The sequence below is a fragment of the Neocloeon triangulifer genome, unplaced genomic scaffold, assembly GCF_031216515.1.
Source record: "Neocloeon triangulifer isolate White Clay Creek 2 clone unplaced genomic scaffold, ASM3121651v1 ptg000006l, whole genome shotgun sequence".
NCBI lineage: Eukaryota > Metazoa > Arthropoda > Insecta > Ephemeroptera > Baetidae > Neocloeon > Neocloeon triangulifer.
In genome coordinates, this window is record NW_026775549.1 from 4,506,643 (window position 1) to 4,533,281 (window position 26,639).

Sequence of the window (26,639 nt, forward strand, 5' to 3'; positions counted from 1 at the left end):
TCGAGATTTCCTGGAGAAAATTTCCGCCTTTCTTTGAACTTATTCCTGAAGAGAAAAATATATATCCATATCTTCTTCCTCTCATTTCGGGCTAAGCGACAAAGGGAGAAAGGAAAATTACTTACATGCAATTATCTTTGTAAAGGGCTGCGCGCTGGGGTTGGCATATAATATTCTAGTCGGCCGGGTTTGAGAGAAAGAGATTCGCTCTGTATCTTTGTGGACCAGATTCATTAGTGGAATAAGCACGAATTTGTGCTGAGCATGCAAGCGAGTGGAGGAGCAGAGGGCCAAAAATTCTCTCTCTCTCGCACACACGCACATTTCATTCGAGCAGCGCGAGCGTGTAATCCGAAAATTAGCATAGACAAGCGCACCAGATAAGGACATCTTGTTTCAGTCTAATTGCGCCATGCGTGTGCCTCGGTTTGGTGTTTGATATCTCACAAATAGGTTGCAGATGCTCCCACTATTATGTACGCGTCGAGGCCCAACATATTATATACTGCAGTATCATTTGTGTGCGCTGCGCGAAAAGAGAAATGTCGTCTTTCTGCCTCCGAGTTACGCCTCATTTAGCGCTTTCTTCCCTTTATCCACACTCGCACAAAGCTGGCTGGCCTCGCTTTAAAGTACCGGCGCCGTGGAATTTGGAAATGTACGGCAACGACCTTTTCACTCAGGTTATTCTCAAAAGAATCTTGGCCCTTTCTCCTCTAGCGTGAAACTTTTCCGTCGCCTCTCGGCTGCAGGATACAATTAGGAAACAATCAATCTTGCTTATCATTCCGCAAACTCGTGCCTCAAATCTTGTAATAATTTGAAAATTTATTTTCTCAGTATCATTGCCAGAAAATTACTTCTCGATAGAGAACTTTATTTTATTTATAAAAGCAGAAATTATCAAATTACAAATAAAAAATAATAAATTAAATTACAATCACTGCACCTCAGTAGTGGCTGCATCTTTTTTATGCTTAGAATCTTAGCAAACTTGGTAGTGGTCTCATCGTTTAATATGCTATTCCAATCTGAATTATTTTTTATTTATTTATTTCTACAATCAATCAATAAAAAAAGTATAAAAATATAATTTTAAAAAAATCATATTTTGTTTTAATAATGCAAAATGTGTATATGCTATATAAATTTAACTAATAATTTGTTTTTAATGATAAAAAGTTGTACAAAATTATTTCCAAATTGTAAACAAATACTTTTTTAATGAATTAAAAATTATGATAATTGTCACTACTAGTAAAAAGTATGAAAGCTTAATTTTTTTCTTTCAAATGATTCTATCGATTCTGAAAAAATTAAGTACTTTTGTTATCCAGCCGCCCCTACGGTATTCAGCATGCCTATATACATGGGGCAAAAAATGACTTTTTATATTCCAAGCATTCCACTCCTCTGTAAAATAAACGCGACCCTTTTATTCCCACTTACTTTTGATTTGAATATCCTCCGACTTTCGACGCGGAGACGCGAATTTCCTCCTCACGAACAACGTCTTTTCTACACTCAGAATTTAAATTGAATTGTTAAGGAAAAATATTTCGAGCAATTTAACCCGCGTCGGCCGGCCTAATTTTGAAGCTTGCTCTTTCTACTATTCTACGTTGCGTCTTATTTGTACTCTTAAGTCGACTTTGGCTGCCAAAGCGGGATTTCTTTTGTCACACACGAAGCCTTAGCGCGCAGCTAACACGACAAAATACGCATTTGAATGCGCGCACCAGCATTATAAGCAGAAGAAATCGAAGCCCCGTCCAGACGTTTAAGCGTGTTAAGGGGGCGAAATTCATTTATACGACTTCAATCCAAACACTGTGAGCGATCAAAAGCTAATTAAAATAAAAACATATCGCAGACAATAAGAGATATATTAAAAAGTAATTATGAAGTTAGTATCTAAATTTATTATTATATTTATTCTTCTCAATCGATACAAAAAAAATAATAAAATTTGAAAATTAACAAATTTTTTTTAAAATAAAAGGGCTATAAGGCCCGAGACGGCCCTGAAAATAATCAAAGCAGCTCAAAGCACTTAAGTATCTAGAAAAAAGGTTTAGTAGAAAAGGCTGCCTTAACTCATATTTTATATTTAAAAAATAGAGAAAAAAAAATGATAAATAGCACCTCCTGTTGCCCTTTTGCGTAATGATGTATAATACGCAACCCGCGCAACACATAAAATTGAATTTTTTTTGTTGGTAATTTTTTCATTAAAATTTTTATGCTCGCGAGATTTGCATTCAGTACAACAGACTTTTCCATCTCCTATTTTTAAATCAAAAATCGGCTCATTCATTCCTGGGGTGGGGTGGAGTTTTTAAATTATGAATAAATAAGTTTACGTTGACCTTGATTGCAAACCTCGAGGGCATAAAAGTAATTTTTAATTCAACAAATTTATGTGCAAAATTCAATTTTCTGTTTTGCGTGTGCTGCGTTTTATGCATATGAGCAATTAGATCAAGAACAATTGCAGTAATTTCAAATGTTGTAAATTATTTCCAAAGCACGCCAATCCTTTTAAATCAAGACTGCAGTGCACTTTTGCGCGAACTGGGTTGTACGCCCACTTGAGATTAATGATGTATATGTCCTGAAAACCTCCATCCCTACATCTCCATTGTCGAACGTTTTGAAATCAGTGCTGGCGCGACGGCGGCGTTGGTCCAAGTGGAGGACGCATGCATTTGTATTATAAGGATCGAGAAGTGCCTTGTCGGGTGGCGCACGTGGAGTGGCTGAATAATGAGAAACATGCGTGCGCAAACACTCTCCTGCAGCCGAGGGTGCTTTATTTCTTCTCTCTCATAATTTGATTAAAACATTGAGCACCTTCACGCCACGCTAGACGCGATAATGAAGCCGGGCTTCTTTGAGAGAGGTGCATTCACCATGCAGACCAACTTTGATAGGATTTCATGTGAAATGTGCTTCCCCCGTGAGAATCACGCAAATTTCAAGTGACTTTGCGATAATTAACGTTCTTAATTGAAGTGCACTTCCACTTAATTAAGAGGCAGCCACTTGACACTTGTTTGCTTAGTTTCCGAGCCAATTAATATCTCATAAAAATTATGTGATCATTTATTTTTCGGAACAAAGGAGAGAAAATAGAAAGGGGAAAATCTAAATTTAATTATGTTTGGCGGAAAATGAATAAACTACCAGCCAGCAAGTTCCACATTTACTATAATTTAAAAAAATAATAACAAGGCAAAACGAAACCACAATTATATAGGAACTAATGAAAGCTTTTGACTTTTATTATTATTATTATTGCCAATTGTTAAATGAAATTGTTTACATTGAAATTTTGAAAACCATTTGTTTCAGGAAGAAGGTATTGTTGGACAAAATGGCACCACCGCCAGCAAGAAATTTGCTAAAATTTCCGGGAACAGCTTTGCCAGGTAAACAAATCAATTTTAAAATCTAATAAAATTCCTCTTGAATTTTTTATCTCAACCGTAATTTGGCATGGTTCAACTCCAAATAATAATACAACAGTAGGTCTTTGTCGCATCGTTAACAATACATGCACATGCTATTCCATTTTTGAACTGACATAAATTTTAATCATTATTGCTCACAACAATCCTTAACTTCCTTGTTTTACTAATTTTCCTTGCAAAAAAGAGACCAAAATAATCACTTTTTCTCAATCATTTCCAATTTTGAATCTCTCAAAGAGGCTTATTTATGCCTTCAAAAGAGACGCCAATCAATCTTTGCTCGGCGCCTTTGGGCTCCCACGAGGAAAGTTGCTGCCATTTCACGGCGTACCACTTTCTCAAATCAACATTTATTGCCGAACGCGGATTCAAAACGTCAGCCGCACGTTGAGCCATGGTTAGAACAGTCGTTGTTTGAAGGCTGCCAATTGGATTGAATAAAACAAGGAAGCGTTGCAAACCCGTGTAATTGTGTTTGCCGTAAGTGGCTTTTAGCATAAACATTTATCTGGCGCTGCACAACAAAGAGCGAGTCCGATGTGTGCTCTGCTCTATTGATTGACCTCTGGCACCGCACACACTGAACGGTCGTTCTCTCTCTCCCGTGGCTGATTTTTATACCACGCACACGATGTCAATGTCGACCGATCTGCTTTTTTTTCGCACCCAGCCTTTTATGAATTCACGGCAGCAGCTTCCGTCAGGCAGATTATATCGACCATAAACACACAATCTTACGCCTGGAAAAAATAAAAAGCACACCGGCGGAGCGACGCTCTCCATCGGAAAATGTGTTTATGAGCTATCAAAGAGAAAGATGCAAATTAAAGGCGGCAGTATTAAAATTTCCCCCTTCAAATTACTTTCCAACGCGCGACGCTTTTTCGCCGCCGATGATGGTGCCGGGGATTTTTCCGTGCCATTATATGGAGGAAGATGGCCGGGAAATTTTACACGCCTTGATAAAAAAAAGGAAAAATTGTTGGAGAAGGTGCTGCTCTGGATGAGGTTTTTAATGTCCGAGATGAATCTTTAAAAATGAACTGCGAACGCCCTCTTTTTTTATATGAATATTCTTGTTTTACGAGGTGAATTTTATTGCTTTTACAAGGAATTGATCACGATCCGCGCCTCGGCAGTAAAATCGACGCTGGAAGGAATACAAAATTACAACTTGGAAAAGACTCATTAAAGGGACGGGTTTGGACGGTTTTTAAAGCGGCTCGGTTTTAATTTCGTCCTATAAGTGGCGTGCATTTTGCGAGATTTAAGTGGCCGCGCCACCCTAAATAATGGGGTATAACGTGCCGCAATATCTGGCTGAAATGAAAGGAGAGGCCCCTGTGTCGCCGCTAAAAGTCCAATTTTGCCTCCATCTCGTCGCCTCGAGTTTAGGGCGGCAACAACTTTATATATGTGTTGCTTGCTCGGCTTTCTTTTTTTTCTTTTTATTTTCAAATATATATGAAACAGCAGCGGCGCAAGTGAGAAATATACTGTCGGAGACAGGGCGGGGGTGTAAATGAGATTGCCGGGGAAAAAAAAGAGAGCGCTTCTGAGAACGACAGTCTCGCAGCCGAGAAGAGCTGCCGAGGTGAAATTTCGGTCTGATGATGCGTGTGCATAATTTCGTATACACACGGGCGAGCGGTGGCAGTTATTCAGATTTGGCGGCGCTGAGACGAGCGTGCACAAAAAAAATCTGCACGTCCGCACTTTTATCCTCAACAGAGTGCGACTTTATTTCGCTTCACGCTTTTGTGGCCGAGCTAATATCGGAGCAACACGTTCGGCAAATAAAGTGAGAGAAGTGGCGATGAAATACAGGAAAAAAGGAATGTTAAGAATATTCGGACTTTAAAGCGAATTTTTGAAATATCAGTTTTTTTTTGCTTTGATTGTAGAACGTTTTTAATACCCGTACAAAATTTAAGATTTTGATTCAGAGGAAGATAAATGTTTTCTTTACTAAATCCCCTTTTGTGGCAATCAGATTTTTGAGCGCAGTCAGAAAATGAAATAGCCAATGCGTTTATCCGGTTTATATTTATACTACACTCAAAACTGTGACGAAAATGCAAATGGGAAAATTTGAGCACACAAGCAGCGGCAGCGATTTTATCTATTCCGAAAACAACATAGAACCGGGGAAGGAGAGTTGAATCGGATTATTCATTATATAAAATAAAATGAATCACCACACTGACTTGTGATTAATCTGACGAAAAGCGAGAAGCTAAAATTGGCGGCCTTTAATTCAAGGCTAGTCTCCAATCCGAGTGTTTCGCGCAAACTTTTTCGCGGCAGTCGCTTTTGAACCCGATTTCACCACAACCAGCCAAAATTCGTTGCAGATGTAGGCAGCTTAACAAAACAAAAATGTTGTAAGGCTTACAATTTTGCCACTGTTTACCACTACTATACAGTCCAAAATTTATTAATTTTAAATTGGCTTACAATTTCCTCCAATTTACACTGGAAATCAAAATTATTCACACTTTGCGGAAATAATTTGAATGTGAAACTATGTTATGTTGGTACGACATTATTGTTGTTCCAGCCTTCCCGCCGTCCAGTCAGTCGGTGGATCGTTCAGAATTCAGATTCAACAAAATTTGCAAAGATTTGTCATTGCTCCAAACTTGCCATTAGGTTTTTATGTTTATCACCTAATTTTTGCAATAATCAGGAGAATTAACACACTGCTCATTGCATTCCAACAGTTATAATTTATCTAAGTTTGGTGGGATTCTCAGGGAAAACTTGGTGTGGGGGTCCAGAATTGAAACTGGTTGAAGATACTTGAAAATTAAACTAGATTTGCAATTTTTTTAAGCGAATCTACAAATTTTCTGATGAATTTTTCAATCTGCAGGACTAAGAAGAGATTATGTTGGAGGTGGCGTTAAGGGACCAAGGCAAGACTGCTGAAAAAAAGGGAACATTTTATGAAGACAACCCCCAATAAGGAAAGCAAACCCCATCAATAGCAGCAAGCCAGACATCATGGAGATGGAGTCACCCTGATCAAGACCAGCCAGCAGTTCATGACCTTCAATAAAGGTCAGTGGATTATTAAATTATTATTTTTTATTTTTAGATCTAAATTTAATATTCACTTGCGTGGGTTTCCTTTTGCAAAAAACTTGAGACTGCAGCTGGATCAATATTTGCTTATTTACATTCACAAATTTTTGATGAATATTTTTATTTTGTTAAGTATGAAAATGAAAAAAAAATACTAAATTGAACTAGAAATGAAAATTTAACCTGAGATTTATTGAAATGGTCTTTAAATAATTTGAAAGGAAAAACATTTGAATTCAATTCAACACAGATTATTTTGTAAGCTTTTATTGGATCTCAACTTCACCCTCATTTTTGTGATCCTCACAAAATTCTGTTTTGTGCAAGTTTTTTTGTTCGTTGCGATTGGCTAAATTTTATAAAGATCAGGTGGCTTTTAATTGACAGCTGATTTAGTAATGTGGTTAAATCATATTGACACAGGCTAAGAAAAAGTGATTCCGAATGAATTGGGTACAAAAAATTGGAGGTGGGATAAAAAATATTTAATCCGGAACAGCGGCATAAAATTTATCCCTTTGGATTTCTCCCTGTATAGCTTGTTAGAGCAAAGTCTAGGATCTCCACCATTGTTTATCTGTCCACATTTGGTTAAATGAATTGAGTTGTGTTTTAGATTTTTTAACGCAAAATGAATGTTAATGTTGCTGTTATTTTATGAAACTGATTTTAGTTGAAATTAAAAGCTCCGTCAAGATATTTAAAATTTCTCTTTTTCTTTTAATTTTATAAATTTAATGTTACAGTATTTTATAAACAACATACCCTAAATTTTTTTTGAAGTGTTAACAAACAACTCATTCAACCGAGGCTCACTGCAGCGGATGGGGATCTTTTTAATTTTGGAAGTTCTAGCAAACTTTTTCCTAGTGGTGGTGCCTTTTTGTCCAAGCAAACCCGTTTTTCAATCAAATTGTTACAAAAAATTGAGTTTAAACAATACGATGATACAATAGAACAACAATAATTAAATTTAAATTAATAGTATAATCAGTCTTCTATACTTATTAATTTAATAAGGCCATAATTAGTTTATAAAATCGACACATGCATATCTTCGTGTCGCAATAACGCGTCAGCAATTATTCTCGTGGTCGAGCCAGGGCAATACGCCCCAGCACAATCATAATAATTATTGTTCGTGTACAAATGGAATTTGCGTTGCATGCAGCTCATGCAGTCAATTCCAATTTCAACGGCGCCAAATTAACACCTACTAATGCAATAATCACAGTGACGCTTTTAGCGTGCAATGGTACTCACTCATCATTAGCACGTGGTGATATCGACAAATCGACCTTTAAAAAAACGCAAATCACTGTTTGTCCGTTTTTATTGCGCAAAACGTATCGGTAATTAAATATTTAGCGTCTCCGTGATTGCCCTCGTTTCAGGGGCGAACTAAAATCAGCGACGGAGGCGTTTTCAATACCGTGTGCACAAACAAAGCTCTGTGTTTGTTTCATGCAACGCGGTAGTGGTAATTATTGCACTGCAAGTACATACACATGTGTGCATAGGATAGAAACAAAAAGCGAAGCAGCACAATGCAATGAGCATGGAAGCTGCGCCAGGTGCACAGAGTAAACATCATAAAGCGTCCATTTCTCCGCATCGGCAGCAATCAACTGAAGGGCTTGGAATTGAAATAATAATTATATTTATACTTCTCAGTAAAACAATTTCCAGACTTTAATATTTGTTTGCAAAGGAAAATTTTGATGCAAATTATTTGCGAATTCAGAATGATGATTTTGATTAATTGATTGGACTGAATGCTTAATAGATTTATTTGTATATTTAAAGATATTTTTAGGGCAGCAACATTTTGATACATCCGGCCATGATTATGATTACGTGAGCAAAAGGGAATCGTGGCACCTGCTGGGGCGAAATAAATAAATCGGAATCGCACGCAGCGCCAAGGTATGAATGATTACCGCTGGAAAATTGGTCACAACTGTTGCCCAAAAAAGTTTCACGCGCACGTGACACGAGGGCCCAAGTTTAATTTTATTGCCATTACTTTCAAAGACAGCAGCTGCCGCCTCTGCTAGGGTGCATCCAACTTTTCTAGACCTTGAACTAAATTTTGTTCCCCACAGTGATTAAAAAAAACTGCAATTTTTATATTCGATTTAATTAAAATGTTTTTAAATTGATCTTCAACTTTTTATTGCAGAATTTCGTTGGATTAGCTGAAAATTAATTTGTAAATGAAGCGGAGTAAATTTAAAAAAAAAACCAACTTTAAATCTCGGAACATTATAATTTTATCACAAATTTTGAGTAATCGTTCAAAATAACTTAATTTAATTGTGTGAATAGTGTGGACTTGGGAAAGGAACAAATAATGTTTGATTGCAATTGACTTTTAAAAGATCACTTTTCAGAGCCCAGACCGGCCTTCCTCGTACAGACACACATGCGCGCGGATGTGTTGAATGCAAATCCTCTCTGCGAAGTGCGCTGTTTGTAAATCGCCCTGGGGCCGGAGTGACTGTGATCGAGCACACGAAATCTATCTCTCCAACCACAGCAAACTGTTATCCTCGACCGTCGGCCAAGCCAAAGCAGTGACGTAATTAGACGAATTACCAGCGTCAAGCAGGCCGCACATTCGTACGTTCTCCATTTCTGGCTATTGATTTTGCAAAGCTCTCAGCTCGCCTGTTTGTTTGCCACTGCTGCGGTGTTAATTATAAATGCATCCAAAAAGGTTTGGCCGTCGGATTTAATTCCAGGCTTTACTGTGGAAATAAATAAATAATTTGTTAAATTTTACATAAACCCAGAAAATAGCAAAAATCCATGAATTTTTGTTTTGAAAAACTGATTTACAAAAAAAAAAACGGCCTGATTAATGTAAATAAAAAGAGCACTGAAAGTGCATTTAGTTTGCTTAAAATATGAAAATCATAGACTATGGATTTTTTTGGGGGTTTTTAATTAAAAAAAAAGAAAAAATCAGAGTCGCTTGCTGAAGAGATTTTAAACTTAGCAAAGCACTTCTTGCATAGTAACAATGCCAAATATTTGCCGCTTCAAAGCGTATCTCAGCAGCGAGGAAACGCAAACAATCTTGAATGTCCAATTCCCATCCGCAAATACCAATTTTCGTTAAAATTGCGTTCGTCGGCAAAACGAGAGGGCGGCGGGCCAAACTGTATAAATATATTTTAATTGTCGCGGTGGTGCGTATTTAAATTTGCATGAATCTGTGTGAGCGCGCGGAGTTCACATTCCTGCACAGAGCTCTTCGCCGGCTTTTCGTCTCTCGTAATTAATTTCGTACTCTCCGCATTTTACATGCTGGTTTATCATGCAAAGGGATCTTTGCAGTAATACATTGAATTTCGTGGAAAACATTTCCTCATTTAAAAGAGCGAAATCAGCACAATCTTTGCTGGAATTAATTACTTTAGATGAGACTTTTTGTGTGTTGATACTGCTGATAAAAAGTCAGATTACTCAAACATTTGCACAAACCGATTGCGGTCGTGAATTTGTTCTTGATGAATTCAGGAAATGAAAAATTTATGTAATATCAATAAATTATGGTAATTATTTTCAAAAAATTTACCTAAAATTCTACTTTTACTTAAGGATGTATAAGTGTAAAAAACGGTTCAAATTTATTGAAGAGGAACCTTAAATAATATGCTTTACAGGAAAGTCTTATATTAATGGAAATGAAGAAATCGGACTTTTTCCTCATTGCAGAAAATTGTTTTTTTTTTATGCAAAAACAAATGGCTTTACCAATATCAGTCACAGTCTGCGACCCTATTTCACAAGCAAGAGAAATACAAGAAAATAGGTTGGTACTTGAAATTGTTAGTTTTAAGATTTTTAATGTTTTTATGTTAAAATTAGGTGTTTTTTCAATTTTGCTGATTTTTTCTATTTTACTTGCTCATGAAATAGGGTCGCAGACCGTGACAAAACTGGTAGATTCATTTGTTTTTGAATAAAAAACAATTTTCTGCAACGAGGAAAAAGCCTGATCTCTTCATTTCTATGATCATCTCCTCAAGTGTCAACTTCTTGAATCAATATTTATCAAAAAATTATATGATCCTATATTTTATTTATAGCATATTACTTTTTTTAACAATCTTAAGTTCCTCACATTAGATTAGCTATTCATGATTTTACACAATTGCCACTGTTAAGAATAATTTTCAAATTAAGAATGGCAAATGTTTGTTTTGAAACATCCTAATAACCACCTCTTTGTAATCTGCCAGGAATTCCAGAGATTAATTGACCCTGCGAAATTGGCTCATGCGGAAAGTCCAAGAATAAAATAGAGAGTGTATTTGTGTGCGCGAACAGCGGCCAGACTGAATTATTGTCATCGGAGTTATAATTTAGCAAAGTATTAATCAAAAGCAGGACGGAGGCGTCCATATTTCGCGCGCTCATTTCCCTGCAAATCCTTTTCACCGCTGCTCTCGCACGCGCTTTTATTAACTCGTGGAAATATAAAAGCAGCCAAATCGGGCAATGCAATATTAATCACCGCGACTCGCGAGGGATTCCTGAACACAATGCACGCCCCTAAATAATAAATTCGCAGATGTAAACCAACTAATTTAGTATATGTGGCTCCAATACGTATACATTTCCGAGGCCTTTATCATTTTGCAGCTGCATTGTGCCGACTGATTTATCGTACGTGTGTCCGATGACAAAAAAAGGTTGTGTTGCGGCGGCTTTCCCACACCCAGACTGATACTGGCCGTGCCACTTTTGCACCGACGCGCGTTTATTATTCAGCCGCGCTCTTTTCGCGCTATCACAGAACCATCATGAGCCTTTCGAATTATTCAACGACGCTCGCCATATTGCGAGCCCTCCGAGATTTTAATGGAAGCGCTTTTTGTTCCAAGCGTACCCGACGGCAGAAAATTTAACGCGCCTCGGTGAGCAATTAGAACATTATTTTCTGCGGCGAGTGTTTTGTACAGAGTCGGCTCACTCGCAATCACAACACGGAGCTGAAGTAATTGCAAAATTTTCCAGGATTTTCAATGAAAATGGAGAGCAGCCTCTCAGTTAAACATAACTGAACCTGAAGTTGACATGTTGTGGATATAATATTTCTGCGAATAATCTTCCATAGAGATGTATTTATGGTTGTCTAGGCAACCAAATGAGATAATATTGTGATCATTATATAGCAGAGGTTGGTTTTGTTCATTAAATGAAGGCAATTGAAAAAAAAGCAAAACGTAAAAATAGAGATAATTTTAAAATATATTTTAAATGCATTTATTTTTTATAATTTAAGGTAAGAAAACACCTAAACTTTTCTATATTTATGCCTCATTTAATTAATTGAGATTGGGACATAAAGTAATTTTAAATTAAATTTCATTATTGTGCAAGTTTGTTGTACCAAATGAAATGAAATTTGAAAATTTCAATAAGGAAGGTATCAAAAAAATATAAATATGACACAGGTGACGCTCTTAAATGAAATACCAAAATTTTGTTTGCCTTCTGAATATTAGAAAGTATTTTAATATCAGCTCGAATTCTTTCTTTTTGCAATATGTCTCAAGATGGCATCTCAGGGCTGGAATTCTTGGCCAGCCTCTCTTGCTTTGGACAGAAACATTTTAATAAGTACCGAACGGCACGCACGGTATACCTGGAGCCAAGTTGAGGCCACTTTTGCGTTGTGCGCGCGGATGGCGTGCGCCCATTTGTCTCGCTTCATCTTTTATTTGACATCATACAAAGGGGGAATTTGTCTTTCTCCTTTCCCGTTGTCTGCAGTTCTCCAACATTCTGCTGTTGCGTGTGTCTTTCACTTTTCTTTCTTTCGTCAACCAAGGTATCGCTCCCACACACATACACACTCGCTCTTTTTCTCTTTCCACGCCAGCTGAGTGAGTTTTTCAATAAATCGCTCCGGAATAAATGGCCGGGTGTGCGAAAAAGTGGCAAAGTGTGTGCGCGCCTTATTTTGTCACCGATCGGTCGAATCAATCTCGCCTCCTTTCAGTTTTCCTTCCCGAGGCCATTTCATCATTTTCCGCCGGCACAATGTGCAAAAAACGCGCCCCGAAATCGATGTGACCTGTTCGGAGAGGGAAGGGCCAGCTCGCTCGCTCCACCGAATTGAAATTCAATATTTTTTTCACGCAACATAAAACCCGTCATATTACCTCATTTTTATGTGCCGAATGGTCGAGTGAGGATTTAGCCCTGCCTAATTTACGGCCTCCTAAATCACCCCCGTAATTTCATATTCCGCTAACACGCATGTTGTACATCTTTTCCCAGAGAACGCCACAGCTCGTCGATATTGATTTCGAAGCGCAATTTTTTATCTCTCTCTGTCCGCACGTCGCTCCTCATCATCCTAGAGGGGTTCAGAAATTTTTCCTATTTGCAGAAATTGAGTCCCTCAGGACGCTGCCTGTCCTTCATTTTCGATCTGTAAGCGCAATTTCTTGCGAACATCAAGAGACGAAAAACTAAAGCTGATCTAATTGGGATGGTTTATTTAACGAAGAATTTTTTTCTCCATTTGAAGCATCATTTTTTATATAGAGATGCTTCACATTTCTCTGTCCCTGTTTCTTTAGTACATCTTTGGCCCAGACCAGAAAAATTCAATTAGCCCCGTCCCGGCGCGCTTGAATACACCAATTTTTCCAACCAATTTGGCGGCAACTTCATTTAAAACTTTTAATTTGCAAGCCACGCTCATTCCTCTTTTCTCGCCGCCCGCAATGAAGTTAATTTAATATTTCCTTGTGCGTGCCCGTTTCCTCACTTTTAATTAGCGAAATCCTCTCAGCGTCGTGCCGAGTGATAAATCAGGGGTGGTGCAGGTTCTCCTGAGCACCCATAACTCAGTCGCGGCTAAATTAAGAGATTAGAAAATATTCCATTGAGGTGCCGGGCACTTTTTCTTGGTAATGGCTGATTACATCTGGCGTCGCCGCGTAATAGTTTTTCCGGCTGAAAAAGTAGTTCGCGCCGCTCTCTCTTTTCCGTCAACCGCAGAGAGAGCAAAGGGGGCGGCGTCGGGGGCGGCCTCGCACCACCAGCAGCCGCCGTCGCTTTTTACTTTCTTTCTTTTTTAAATAAAAAAGTTGCGAAATAAATCTCCAAAGTGTTGGACTGCTACATAGCGGGAGCAGCAAGATCTTTTACTTTTTCTCATTCGACCCGGGGGAGCTTGTTGATTAATCTTTGTAAAGCCAGGCAGTCGTGATGTGCCTCTTTCTCTCTCTCGCACACTCTAGCTGATACACACCCTACGCCCTCGGAATACTGAAAATGCGCGCGCGACCGCGCCGCCGAATCCATCTCAAGCCATTAATTTAACTTTTCTCTTTTCCAGAGATGAATTGCCGGGCAAAAATTAATGCGTCTGTGGAACGTGTGCGCCAAACCCGAGAGTTGAGCAACCAGTTGCAGGGGCCAAATTGTCTCATCAAAGAAGTGGCGCAATTTGAACATTTTGCCTGCATTAAAAAAAAATACCTTTTAAAATTAACACACTTGACAAAGCCAAATCTTGATTCCTATAAAAAGTCCTTCACGTCTCAAAACACACAACTTGTATACAAATCGGCGGATTCAAATTTTTTGATTGCAGACTTAATTAAGAAATTTGAGCTCACAGAGACTGGAAGTTATCTAAAATTTTTTTAAAATCAGCGGCACGTTATCTCTGGAACTAATTCTAAATTTTAACTTTTATAAAACAATTAATAGCAGTTGTAACTTACATTTTTTTGTACCAAATTTATTAAATTATTAGTTTTTCCAACCTATTTCCAGTTCTGATAAAGTATGTAGTATTGAGTTTCCCTCAAGGGATTAAAGTGTAACATGAAATTCTATATACTATATAATAATATATAGAAATGAATGAATCGGGCTTTTTCCTCGTTGCAGAAAATTGTTTTTTATTTAAAAACAAATGGCTATATAATATATTAAAATTTAATTTAATTTAAAATACAATATAAATTTATATTCATTTTGTATTGAATTACACATGTTTATGTTTGGCTGTTTTTAAAGATTTCACTAATTGTAGATTTGTAACAATTTTAAATATTTCAGCTCCTTTTGAAAGTCTAAAAAACAACAGAGTAGTCGGAGCAGAAATAAAAACGGTACAGTCTAATATTAAAGCCTGGCTCTCTTGGTCCGACTGAGAGAGCGACCCTTCTTTTTCGTCCACTTGTTTCGGCAAGGTAATTAAAATTTGTCTCTTCAGCATGCGGATTGGGAGGCGGAATCGCAAATAATTGTGCGAGAGAGACCTAACTAAGTGCACCGAAGGGAGAGCCTTCGCTCTGTTTGTTCTGACCTCTGCAAAATTGGATTCATTTGGCAAGCGGGAGCAAAAGGCCCAGAAGAGGCCGGCCGCAATTTGCGTTTTGATGTATGCATGTTTGCATGTATGCTGTGCTGCCGCTTTGGGCTGGTCTCACGTGCCGCCTTGCTTACTTGGTCACTCCAACACCAAGGGCGGACAAACCCCCTCGAGACCTGCGACGGATAAAGTGGCGCAGAGTGCCAGCCGCCGCCTGAAAAATACATGCCGTGGGCTTCGCGTACACTAAATCATGTAAACTTCGGCTAAACTGCCCCAAGAAAGTTGGCACGGGATAAGTAACTTATAAACATATAATCCGAGGGTAAACAAACAAAAATATGGATTTTTTATGCCTGTCAGTCATTTGATTTCATTTTGCCTGCTTCAAATATTGTGCCGATTTGAAAGCCAAACAAACGCTCTGGACACTTAAATTTATATTTCAGCGTCGACGACGGGTGGTCATGTTTAAAAATCGATTTTCTGGGGTTGCGCGTTTGGCAGAACGGATGTTGTGGATTTATAGGCAATAAATTTTGGATTACGCCCAATTAAATGCTGATATTTGCCACCGGATTCATAAATGCGTAGGGGAGAGAGAGAATTCTGCGATACAGTGAAATATCCAGTTGAACTCGAGCAGGAAAAACAAAATAATCCAACTTCCCAAAAGAATACTCTGAATATAGTATTTTAAACCATTGGCATAATATTGATGTTTGGATTTCAATTTAAAATCTATTTCAAGAGGTTTAGATAAAAGAACGTCTTTGTTTGTTCTAGTTCCTCTTCTTTTATATCAGTACAGAGGAGCTTGATCAGCTTGACAATAGATCAATCTATCCCTGTCTTGCGTGGATCCGATCACAGCGTGTGATATTCAATGGCACTTGTTTTCAGGAGAACTGGCAGCGTCTGGTTTCGGTTCTCACTGCTGTGACACTGCAATATTATTATATCGGTGTTATGGATCGTCAGCCTAGGCGAGATGGTGTGAGGGTAGAGAATATAGCTCCGTGGATAACGATTTGTGGAGGTGAAGGAGCGGTGTGGTGAGGCCGTACTATTGATCTGCGAATAACTGAATAAGAGAAAGCAGGCGTTCAGCGCGATATGAAAGCGCGGTCTCGGTGTCGCTTCGCTCGTTAGCACATGAGCAGGCCTAATTAAACATTCCGGCGCGTGTTCTGATGTCGTCGTTAGCTCTATCTCTATGCACGACGGAATATTTGAAAGGGATAAGGCAAAACACCGCACACGCCTAGCAAACCTGTGACACAACTCGAAAGGAGTAGAGAGACGCAACGCCGGCCGAGACTGTGCTTCACGTCACACTGTATTATTCCTACGGTCGGAATGCGCGGCAACCTGTGTGGCACGCCGTCACACCTAGTTGCATAACAACCCGAGCAACGTGCTCATTCATTCAATGCGTTTTTCTTGATACTATACTGTATTATGATTTATCTATATTTGATATCAGTAGCAGTTGAGTTGAAAAATTAGTTCGTGTTATGTTCAAAGTTTAATGTTAAAAAAATAAATTATTAAAGTTAATAATTAATAATTTGTTTGAAAAAGTTGACGCTCAAGGAGATGGTCAAGGAAATTAAGAAATCAGGCTTGTCCTCGTTTTAAAAATTGGTTTTTATTTAAAAAACAATTTGCTTTTCGAAATAAAAACAATTTTTACAAGGACAAGCCCGATTTCTTCATTTCAATAATTAATAAATATTTAATCATTTTCAGTATTATTTTTATATTCATGTGGCGCTAAATTTTTAATATGTGGATATCTTCTAAATTTAAAAGCTAAGATTCAAAAGTATCTGAGGCTTTATTTTAATCCTTTCATGCCAATAAAATAAATATTTTGCTCTTACAATTGTACAGCACTGCAATTTCTAACACTAGACACGTGATTATTTATGTGCCCAGGCTTATCGCAAGGCTCGAATGTAGAAAATGGTGGTGCTGCTTTGCTGAAATAGTCTCATCCCTCAATCCCCACCCGGTTGGCCGCCTTTTTCTCAGCCGCCTTTTAACACGCGCACAATCAAAGGAGTCCAAAATAAATATTAGCCGGCGAGATAAAGCAAAAAGCGGTCTACAGAGAGAGGCTCTGAAGGACGAGCAAGATTAAGAAGGGCCCAGTGCAGTCGGCCGGTGGAGAGAAAGGGAGCCGAAGGAGCAGAAGAAGTGACCCGTGGTGCTGCTGGCCATCGAATAGCCTGCAGTGAAAGAAGCACAAATGTAAACAGAATACGACGACGAGTATCTTTTTACAAGCTTTGAAGCCGTGAGAGCTCGATGATGAATTTCCGCATTATGTGCCGCCGCCGCCTCCGTGAGAGCATAAAAAAGGGATAGTTGAGCCGGTGCAGGACAAAATGAAAATCCCCAGGAGCACCACGGACCAAGAGGTCCGCCGCTTTATTCTCGTGCACGCTGGAAATTTTTTCAATATTTTATCAGACTACCCTTTATAAATGGGACACATACTCACTGCTCTGTATGGCTCATGTAAAAGGGTATCGAGTTCACTGCACGCGCCCATGTGAATGTGTGAGTGGGCAAAGGCCTTCCTCCCTTTGAAGTACCTTTTAACCATTTATAGCCGCTCAGAAATTACTTCTACTCTAAATAAGTCGTCGCATCTTTCCGATTAAATTACTCATGCCTGCGTGACCTCCCCGGGATTACAGGTCAAAGAACATTCACGTACGCTCCTTGCACAAACGCACGTGGGGCCATGTTTCAAAGTCAATAATTAAAAAAAAAGGAAAGAGTGAAAGGGTAGAGAGGTTACACAAAAATAAAAATTTTTAGTAAAATATTTTCACTTTATGAATAAATATAAATTTTTCACTTTTTTTTAAGAGCTCGCAGTGGATTTCAGTTTTAATTGAATTAATTAAAACTCACTCTTAATTAGCAAAAAAATAATTATTATGTTTATTCTGTAGTGTTGCTTCTTAAAAGATAAGAAAAGAGTTGTTATCTTTTGTAGCAACTGCTACAGCCGTTAAGATTTATTTTTCTGTACATTACAAGTCTTCCACGTCCCTGGTATTCAAAAATTATCTCATTAGCGCCGGGGAACTTATGCAACCAGCTCGTTAGCTCAGTTGAGTAAGTTGCATACAACGCCGCTTTTAAGGCAGTTTCTTATACCGCTCTGGATGCCACCAAGAAAATCTATTGTTTGAATTACAGATGCTGTTTTTTTTTCTTATGAAATTGGAGTTGTTTAAACAAATTCGAAAAAAATCACAAGGGAAATATTTATGTCACCATAATTATGAAGAAAAATAATCCTTATGGAGCTCTCTGGATTTTATTTAATTCATTAGAATACTCACTTTTCAAGAAGGTCGCAAACAAGCTTTTACCGCTTTTTTTTAATTAGGTTAAGCTCCAACGCTTTTGTCACACACGTAATGCATAAAATGGAAAAAAGGCTTTGTATAAGTTTTCCACGCATTTGTGCAACAAACAAATAGAAAATGCCGTTTCCAGCAAGCTTCTACCTGTTTGTATTTTTCCCAGCAACGCTATGCAAATAATTGTAGTTGGAAATTTTAATGAATATCAGTCAAGTTTGCCATTGCCTACTCTCAGTATGCATTTTCTATACCACCTCAATGTTTCAGCTTAAAAGTTTGAAACTTTTAAGATATTCAACGTTCAGCAAACAAAGTCTAGCTAATTTTTTGCACTCAATTTTTTACATTTTTTTAGGAAATGAATCTTAAGCCAAGTTGAAAAAATTGCATTTCTTCTAAAATATTTATGTTTACTTTTTTATTCCACAGCTCAAAGAAATTATTTTTAAACTCCAAAGAAAAGTACGACGGATGTATTGGATATTGCCACTTATTAAAGAGTGAAGTTTGACGCCATCAGGATTCGCACAATGCCTCTCTGCGGTTCGTAACAATGACAGAGGGATGTTCGAATCCATCATTGTGCTCTGGCAATGTATTGTACATCGCATACCAACCCCATATAGCAAAAGTACATAATGGCTCGATCAGCAATTGTATGCATCGGCGTGATCACGTTACTGCAAAGCGAAGGCCAATGACAGGTCCACCGACCACAAATCTGAAATCGCATTCGCATTTTCGAGCAAATTGGAAAAAATGTTCAATTTTTGCATCAGCAGTGAAAAATATATTGCTGAAAAGGCAAACATATATAAATTGGAATCATTTTCGGAAAAACAGTCATAAATTTGCATTAAATGGAGAAAATCATTCTTCCATAAAATGACCTGTGTAAATTTTCATTATACAAATTAACTACCAAATTTATTGATTGATGTGATTAATCAAGATAGCAGGCTAGAAGGGTTTAGTGGCTAATTGAATCAGATGAATCTACGCATTTTGAAATTGTACATTGTCGGCGGTCGAGCGGCACAAGACCCGAACGGCCCGTCTCATTCCGGTTGGGCTAATGAGGGCTCATAAGGCGAGTGCAGGCGAGGGTGGCCTTGCTTAGATAGTGCAGCGGCAGACACGACAAAGCCATTTAAATAGGCAATTGTGCTGGGCAGTGCAACAAAAGGGTCAGTGGGGTGTGTGTGTTCTGCGGAACAAAGCGTATAAGATACACACACAGCGTCCAGCTCGATAGCGCTGCTTTCGAGGGCTTATCGCGATGGAGCAGTTGGCTGTCTTTTGCGTGGCTCAGCACTTTGCAATTAGAGCCGCCGCTCGTTTCCGCGGAAAAGCGGCTCCGAGCGGAGGTGTGAATTTTCAATTAATTGCGCCAATCCACTTGTCACTAATGCGCTGCCGCTTCCCGTCGTCGTCGCCGATTGAGAAGTGCCCCGTTTTAACAACGCACGCATCTCGCCAATTTGAGCAGTTGTTGTACAAGAAGCCTTTTAATCACTCTCGCAAAAGGAGACGATTATTATCACACGCTATAATCGTCTCCTTCTGCGTTTTAATGAGAGCGTCTGTTGGAAAATTTCCAGCCTTTTCGCTCGGAATAAAATTATAAATATTTTATTCATTCTTTGAGTGGAGGTGTGCATAAAAAAAGTGGTGTGCGTCATTTTAAAAGGTTTATCGTCGAGTCCGAGAGAGACACAATCTGTGGCATTACCATTCTCTCAGTAGAGGTAATTCATTACCGGGGATAAAGTTGCATTTTATGGCAGTAAAAAGATGTTATCGAACGTTGAAAACTGGCGCTTTACAAAAAATGGATATTATACTGAAAGCATAACAAGCCAATTGTTCCGTTCACAAACGCCGAATAAATAAGCTGTCGATGTTGGGCCATAAAAGGGGAATATTCGAAACATTTTCCGCACTGTGCCTCCTCCAAAAGGCATTTTCCAGTTCCACGTGTGTGCCTCTGTGCCATGCTCCAATATAAATTCAGAGGCGTTTAGGACGGCGAGCTTAGTGAGCCGGCAAAGGGTTCGATAATGCAATAATAAATGTACACGATGTGGCTTAGCGTGTCAATCTCGAGTTAGCACTCAGTAAAAAGCGCTTTTATTGCCCGTGCACAGAGGGAGATATATATCTGATGACATCATTTCATTGTCTCTCTAGCTAGAGCTGTTAATTCCAAGCCTGCCGCTTCGGGAGCCTCGCAATTTGCGTTTCCATTCAAACATTAATTTGGCCCTCTAAATCTGATAAATTGCGTGCACAAACGTACTTAGTCTTTTACTTGACCCTCTCGTTTGTTAAATGGGTATATATCAAAATTGTGAGTTACACTTGATGAAAGAAAATTGTATGAATTTAAAAAGGTTCACGTCTCCTCGCCAAAAACTTTAACAAAAGGATTTAAGAAGTGGCATAAAATGATATTTTATTCCAGCCATGCCTCGGCGTGCAGAGGGCATAAAAAATTAAGCGGTTCCGAGGTGGCAAAGTTGGAACGGTTCCGCCCCCTCACGTGAAATTTTTTTAAGTGCAAAGCGCGGCATAAAAACACCACAGAGTTTCTACATATATATACGAAAGTGAGACATAAAAACGGCATCTCGGAGAATAAAAAAGCAGGAAAGCGCGCGGGGAACCACCGCGGCTGGTTGAGTAAAAGAGAAGGAAAAGTGCTGGCTGACGAGGAAATAGCATTTCCCTGGCGAGTTGGCGCGTTTCAAAACTTAACCCTTTCAAGGTTGGTCCCTTATCACTTTGCATGCATCGCTGCTGCTTTCGTGTTGGTGTGCGGCGTGTCAGGTGATATAAGGTTATTTGGGCTGCCGGTCCGCGTCCACTCCACACTCGGTTTGTGCTTTACTCTCTCGTTTTGTTATCTCGCCGCTGCTGTGTTGTGTGTATAGGGGGCAAAAACATATTCGGCAAAGAAAACATGCCGGGCAAAAAGTTTGCTCCGCACTGCCCTTTGGATATAACGGTTGCGAGCATGATGCTGTTTCTATAATGCTGAATTTCGCATTTGGAAACAGTATGCAAATTTTGAAATTACACTCAAAATGCTCCACTTTGAATAACATTGTTTTGTTTTTTGCATACGCACATATTGTATTTTTGTTTTCATTTGTGTCACCCTCTAAAGAGCTTCACTGTTTGTCCTTCAAAATTATATTCAATTTATTCCTAATAATAAAATTTATTTGTTTTCTTATTTGAAACTTTTTTTCAATATCAGTGGTTTTAAATAATTTCCTTTCTTAAATTAAATCTAAATTTTTAACTCAATTTAACTCTCATCAATTTTAATACTTTATTCAACCCACTGATTGTGTGCAAAATTCAATGATATTTAAAAATTTGTTGGTGATTTCCAGAAAAACTTGAGCTTACATTTTAATTTTTCTGTCGTTTTCTGTTAGACACAAGAATTTAAAGTTTGAAAGCACAAAATGTCAGGCAAAAACAAAATTACCCTGGTGGCAAAGAAAAAAACTGTCAGTCCAGTATGTTTGAAAAAGAAAACCTGTCAAATGCGCAGTAAATATATTCATCGATGTTACTTGCGTGAACAATATTTATCTATTTTTTCCTCTACCTGCAAGAAGATTAGGGATTTCCTTTCCTTATGGTTTATCTATGTGCGGTAAAAGAATTTCTGGCTCTTCCCACTGAGGTCTTTTTTGAGGCTTATATCCCAGGTAAATCGAGCGTTCGCCGGTAGTGAAAGCGGTCAACGTCTTTCAGCAGAAATTAAGAGTTTTGCTGGTCCAAAAGGAAGCATGCATGAATAGGGCGAATACGCGTGAGTGGGCGCCCCGTCTCGTTGAAAGGGGATCAATACTTATGGTGGTGGCCACCGGCTCACTCTTTCCTGTGTTAAGGATTTGCCCGCTTATAATGTGTTAAGTAGATTCGGCCTTTGATATCATTTTATACGTTTCAGCCCCTCACGCTCCGGGAAACGGCGCATATCCTTAATAAACCGCGAATACGAAGGATGCACAGACCCATTTATTATTATATGTAAATTAACTGCGGCGGATGAAGTCTCTTGAGCCGGCCTTCGTCTTAACCCGCCAAATTATCCATCCAAATCAACAAGCTCTGCACTAAAGGGATCTGAGATGAGTGCAGAGACGCAGAAATCGACATGGCCGCAAAATTCGTCTCAAGAGAGAGCTAAATTTGGTGTTGCACGAAATATTATTGGAACTATATTTCATTAAATGGTTCATTGGTGCGTAAAATTTCATCAAAAGAAAATAATATAATTAGGCCAAACAATTACTAAAATGATTAAAAAAAGGATACATTTTACAAAATGTTGCAATATTAAGAAGCAAAGAAAAATTAAAAATAAAAATATTAATGGTTTTCATTTGCATTTTTAAGTCGCACAGCAGAGCCTGATAAACTAAGAGTTCATATTAACTGAAGCCTGTGGATGTTGGCTTACATTTTTATTGGTGAAATCAAATTATTTGAAAATTTGAGTCCTTTTATTAATTATTTTACCTACCTTTTTGTATGGCGAATGTTCAGTTTCTAATTAAGAGCAGAAATAAAAATAATATACTCGCCACTGAAAACACTTTAAATATGACTATAATTTCAAAAGCTCACAAATTGAAAATTTAATTGAGCTTAAATCTTCCATTTGAATTTCTCATTTAATTATCATCATTACAGTTTTATGTGGATATATAAATACCAAGTCATTTGTTACGTTCACACAGAGAATGGTTAAAAGGCGTCATAAAAATTTTAAGTATCTATATATTTTACAGCCGCGGCAAGACTTCCTTTGCAGTTGGCAAAATCACTTCTGTCGGCCCGCAAGCAACAGAATAATAAATATTTTTATTGTCACACTCGCGCCAGTTTTCATTTTAATGACCTGCACGCAGAGGGAGGTAAAAAGTTTGGGAATTCAATTCTCTTGCAATTTCACGTGGTCATTATTAAGGAAAGGAACAAATGATGGCGAAAATATGAACCATTTATAACAATAAAAACAAAATATAAATCGTGCAAGCACCCACAAAGTAATGTACACTCGCGCAGCGTGCTTCTCTCGTTTGCTGTGCGCGCTGATTTTGTGCCGTTAATACCGCAGTTTGTAAAAAGTCGATCGATCACACACAACAGAAAAATGGAGCGCCGCTTTGCAAAGGTCACGAAATGAAATAAAATTTTGTACGTTCTTTCGAAATGAATTTCAAAGTCGGCTGCAACATAGGGGCCTCTTCCGGCTCTTCCTAAATTTGATTTCCATTTTCTGCGAACAGGGGCGAGCCCCTTTCTTTGTCGCTGAACATCATCAAAGGAATAAACGGGTCAAGTTGAAGATATCGATTTTATTATTTACTCACTGGCTTCGGGAAAGGCAGAGATTTGCCGTCTTAGCGCCTGCACGGCGTGCGCGCGTTCTCCTTTTTTGTTGTCCGCCGCCTGCCCCTTCCCTCGGCCATAATAAAAGCCATATTTTATGATCCAATTCATGGGTACGTGCGCGAGGTGGAATAATGAAAAAAGACCAATACGTGTGCCAACAAACGGCCCCGGCGCCACCGGATGAATCCTGAAAACAAACAATTTGTATTCCTGACAGCGCGTCTCCTACTTTTTGTTCATTTTCCCTGCATGCACCATTGTGGATCAGCCGGACACCACTTTGTCCCAATGTTCAAAACCGCGTGTGACGTTTTGTCAGGCGGCGACATTTCGTAGCCCAATGCATCTTGTTGCTATGATAAATCATTAAAACATTTAAAACCTGGGATACATTTTGTATTTTATTTTGCAAAAAATTAAGGAGGGCCCCAATAAATTTGGCTCAGAATTTGACAGTCTGCATAAAAAAATGCGGGAAAAATTATGGCAAAGAGAAATGAGGGGCATGTTTGACCTTTTTGGCCCATTTAAACCTTGTAAAAGACCAAATTTGACTCCAGATTACAACAATCGGCAACAATCAATCAATGCACTGATTCGACTATATCGACTATATCGTTCCCTCACTGTTGATAAGCCGATTTTTTTGACACATTGTCCAGTGCACTGGACATCTCAGTGGGCACGAACGCGCACGGTAGGACTCTCAGGCTGTAACGTACCTACAGACCTGTAAGCCGGCCAAGACGGGTTTAAACCCCACCTTGGCCTTTTTCATATCTTTCTTTGGGTTCAATAGAATTCCAAATCACATTTACTTGTTAAAAAACTTGCGTATTGAGTTTAAAAAAATTAAAATTCGAAAAAAAAAACAATAAATATTTTCTGGACACGCTTTTTGAGTACACAATATTTAAGGGCTCATTATTATTTACATATTTTAAATTATTATTATTGTTTTAATTTATCTGTGTTTTCTGCGAAAATCCAGCAATTTAAGCGCTTTTCTGGAATTATATTTTAAATCGCCACCCAAAAAAAAATCTATTAAACTTTTATATAAATTTCCTTTCAATGGTTCTATGATATTATTATTATTATTTAAAAATTTATTAAGAAAAGGCCTCTTGCACGAAAGATCCAGATTTCTTTTGTGTGGCGTTGTATTTTGTCCTCAATTTGATTATTATTATTATTTTTTTAGATTTGATTACTATTTAAACAGGGTGAATCATATTCTCAATTAAGGGTTTACGATCTCCACTTGAATAAATTCAACCGAACATTTAAATTATAAAATATTCTCTTGACACTAAAAATTAAGTCCATCATCAGATTGCGCAAGTGCGCACTATACACACGAAAAAAAAAATTAAAAGACATCATAAATTTTTGTGGTGAGCAGCAACATGGTGCTAATAAAAGCTTTTTAACTCGACTGCATCACCCTAGACTGCACAGAGCTGTCGTAATATAATATTATAATCTCACGCATTAAATAGTCTCGTAAAATAATATGGTTATAGAGGAGTTCTGAGCAATTTTCACGTCCAACAAGCTGCGTTTGTAGAACACAACCAATTTGGTAAACACGGCGTCGGATGAAGTTCGGTGCCAAAGTAGCCCCTCGGCCCAATCAGTCACCAGTCTGGATAATCCTGCTTCATAACCGTCTCTTGCGCCGCGTGTAATTCCAGCACAAACGTTATTTACTGCGTGCGCCTTATCAATTAGAATCACGATCCGGGCTGGAACAAAGCATGCATGTATATATACAATTATAAATGGACAGAGAGCAGGCAGGGGTTCGGCCGGGATAGGCCACACACCAAGGGGCTGCAATTTCAACGAAACGTGACCGAACCCTTTGCTTTCTCAGGCCCGCTCGTTTTTTCTCATTCCGCGCCTTTTTCTCTTGTTTGGGTGGAGATGCATCTTTTTACTCGACCACTTCTTCAAATGGTCCAGAAACAAACGCCTCATGACTGCGCCGATTTCACTGACGTTCAGAAACTATATAAGTCAAAACATAAATTATAAAAATATTCAATATAAAACTTGATAATGTGGAAAAAATATTTTATTATCTTAGACAAGTGAATTGCTTTAAACAGGTTCTAGAATAAATTTTAGCTCAAGAAAATATAAAATTTATTTGGTTGAAAAACAAATAGAATATTTTTGAAAATTATTAAATTTAATGGTCTATTAGAAACAAAAGCTTTATTTTTTCTTTTCTTGGGTTTAAATCTTATTTGCTGCTTTTACAATTTTTCTAATTAATTATTTTTAAATAAAAATACTAAAATAGTTATGATAACAAAATGAGGATGCGATAATTTTAAAACTTTGTTCGCAAAATCTCTTCAGCTGAAGCATTATTGAAGAAGAGAAAATTTTAGAAGCATTGTCCCTTCTCTGATCAAGTCGAATAAATCAAAGTCAAGCTGATGATGATGTAAGCAAGTGCGCCGCAACGGAGCAGAAGAGGGCTTTTGTGCGCCCTTTCCTCCCCCGCGCGCTGGGAGGCGTGTGATTAGACCATCCGTCCAAATAACCCTTCTGACCTGCACTCGGCTGCATGGTGCAGCTAATTGAGGCCCATCTGCACATCCCGGAGGGAATCGATTCCGCCCGCCCATTCACTGAAAGTATACATTTTTTTTGCAGCGCAGCCTCTCTCGTAAAAAGAAACTCTGACAAAGTCGGCTTGATTGAGTTTTAATTCGGTGTGCGCGCGGCGTGCGTGTTTTTATTTTCATCTTGCTCGCAGCCAAATCCCATGAATGCGATTCAGACTTCACTGATTCACGAGCTAATTATTCAGTCGGAAAGGAGGATAAAAAGTTGTGTGCTGTATGCAAATCAGCGTTGCGAACGCGTGCATGTGTATATACAGCATATTTATTTATCCCT

General features: G+C 38.3%; 1 long non-coding RNA gene across 1 annotated transcript in view; it reads left to right on the forward strand.

Moving 5' to 3' along the window:
* Positions 1-6,037: 6,037 nt before the first annotated feature.
* The window catches only part of LOC132194319 (uncharacterized), a 166,674-nt gene continuing 146,072 nt past the window's right edge, over positions 6,038-26,639 (forward strand). Inside the window, exons 1-2 of the long non-coding RNA XR_009441531.1 lie at positions 6,038-6,125; positions 6,349-6,536. This is a non-coding gene — a long non-coding RNA (uncharacterized LOC132194319). The remainder of the gene's footprint in view (positions 6,126-6,348; positions 6,537-26,639) is intronic.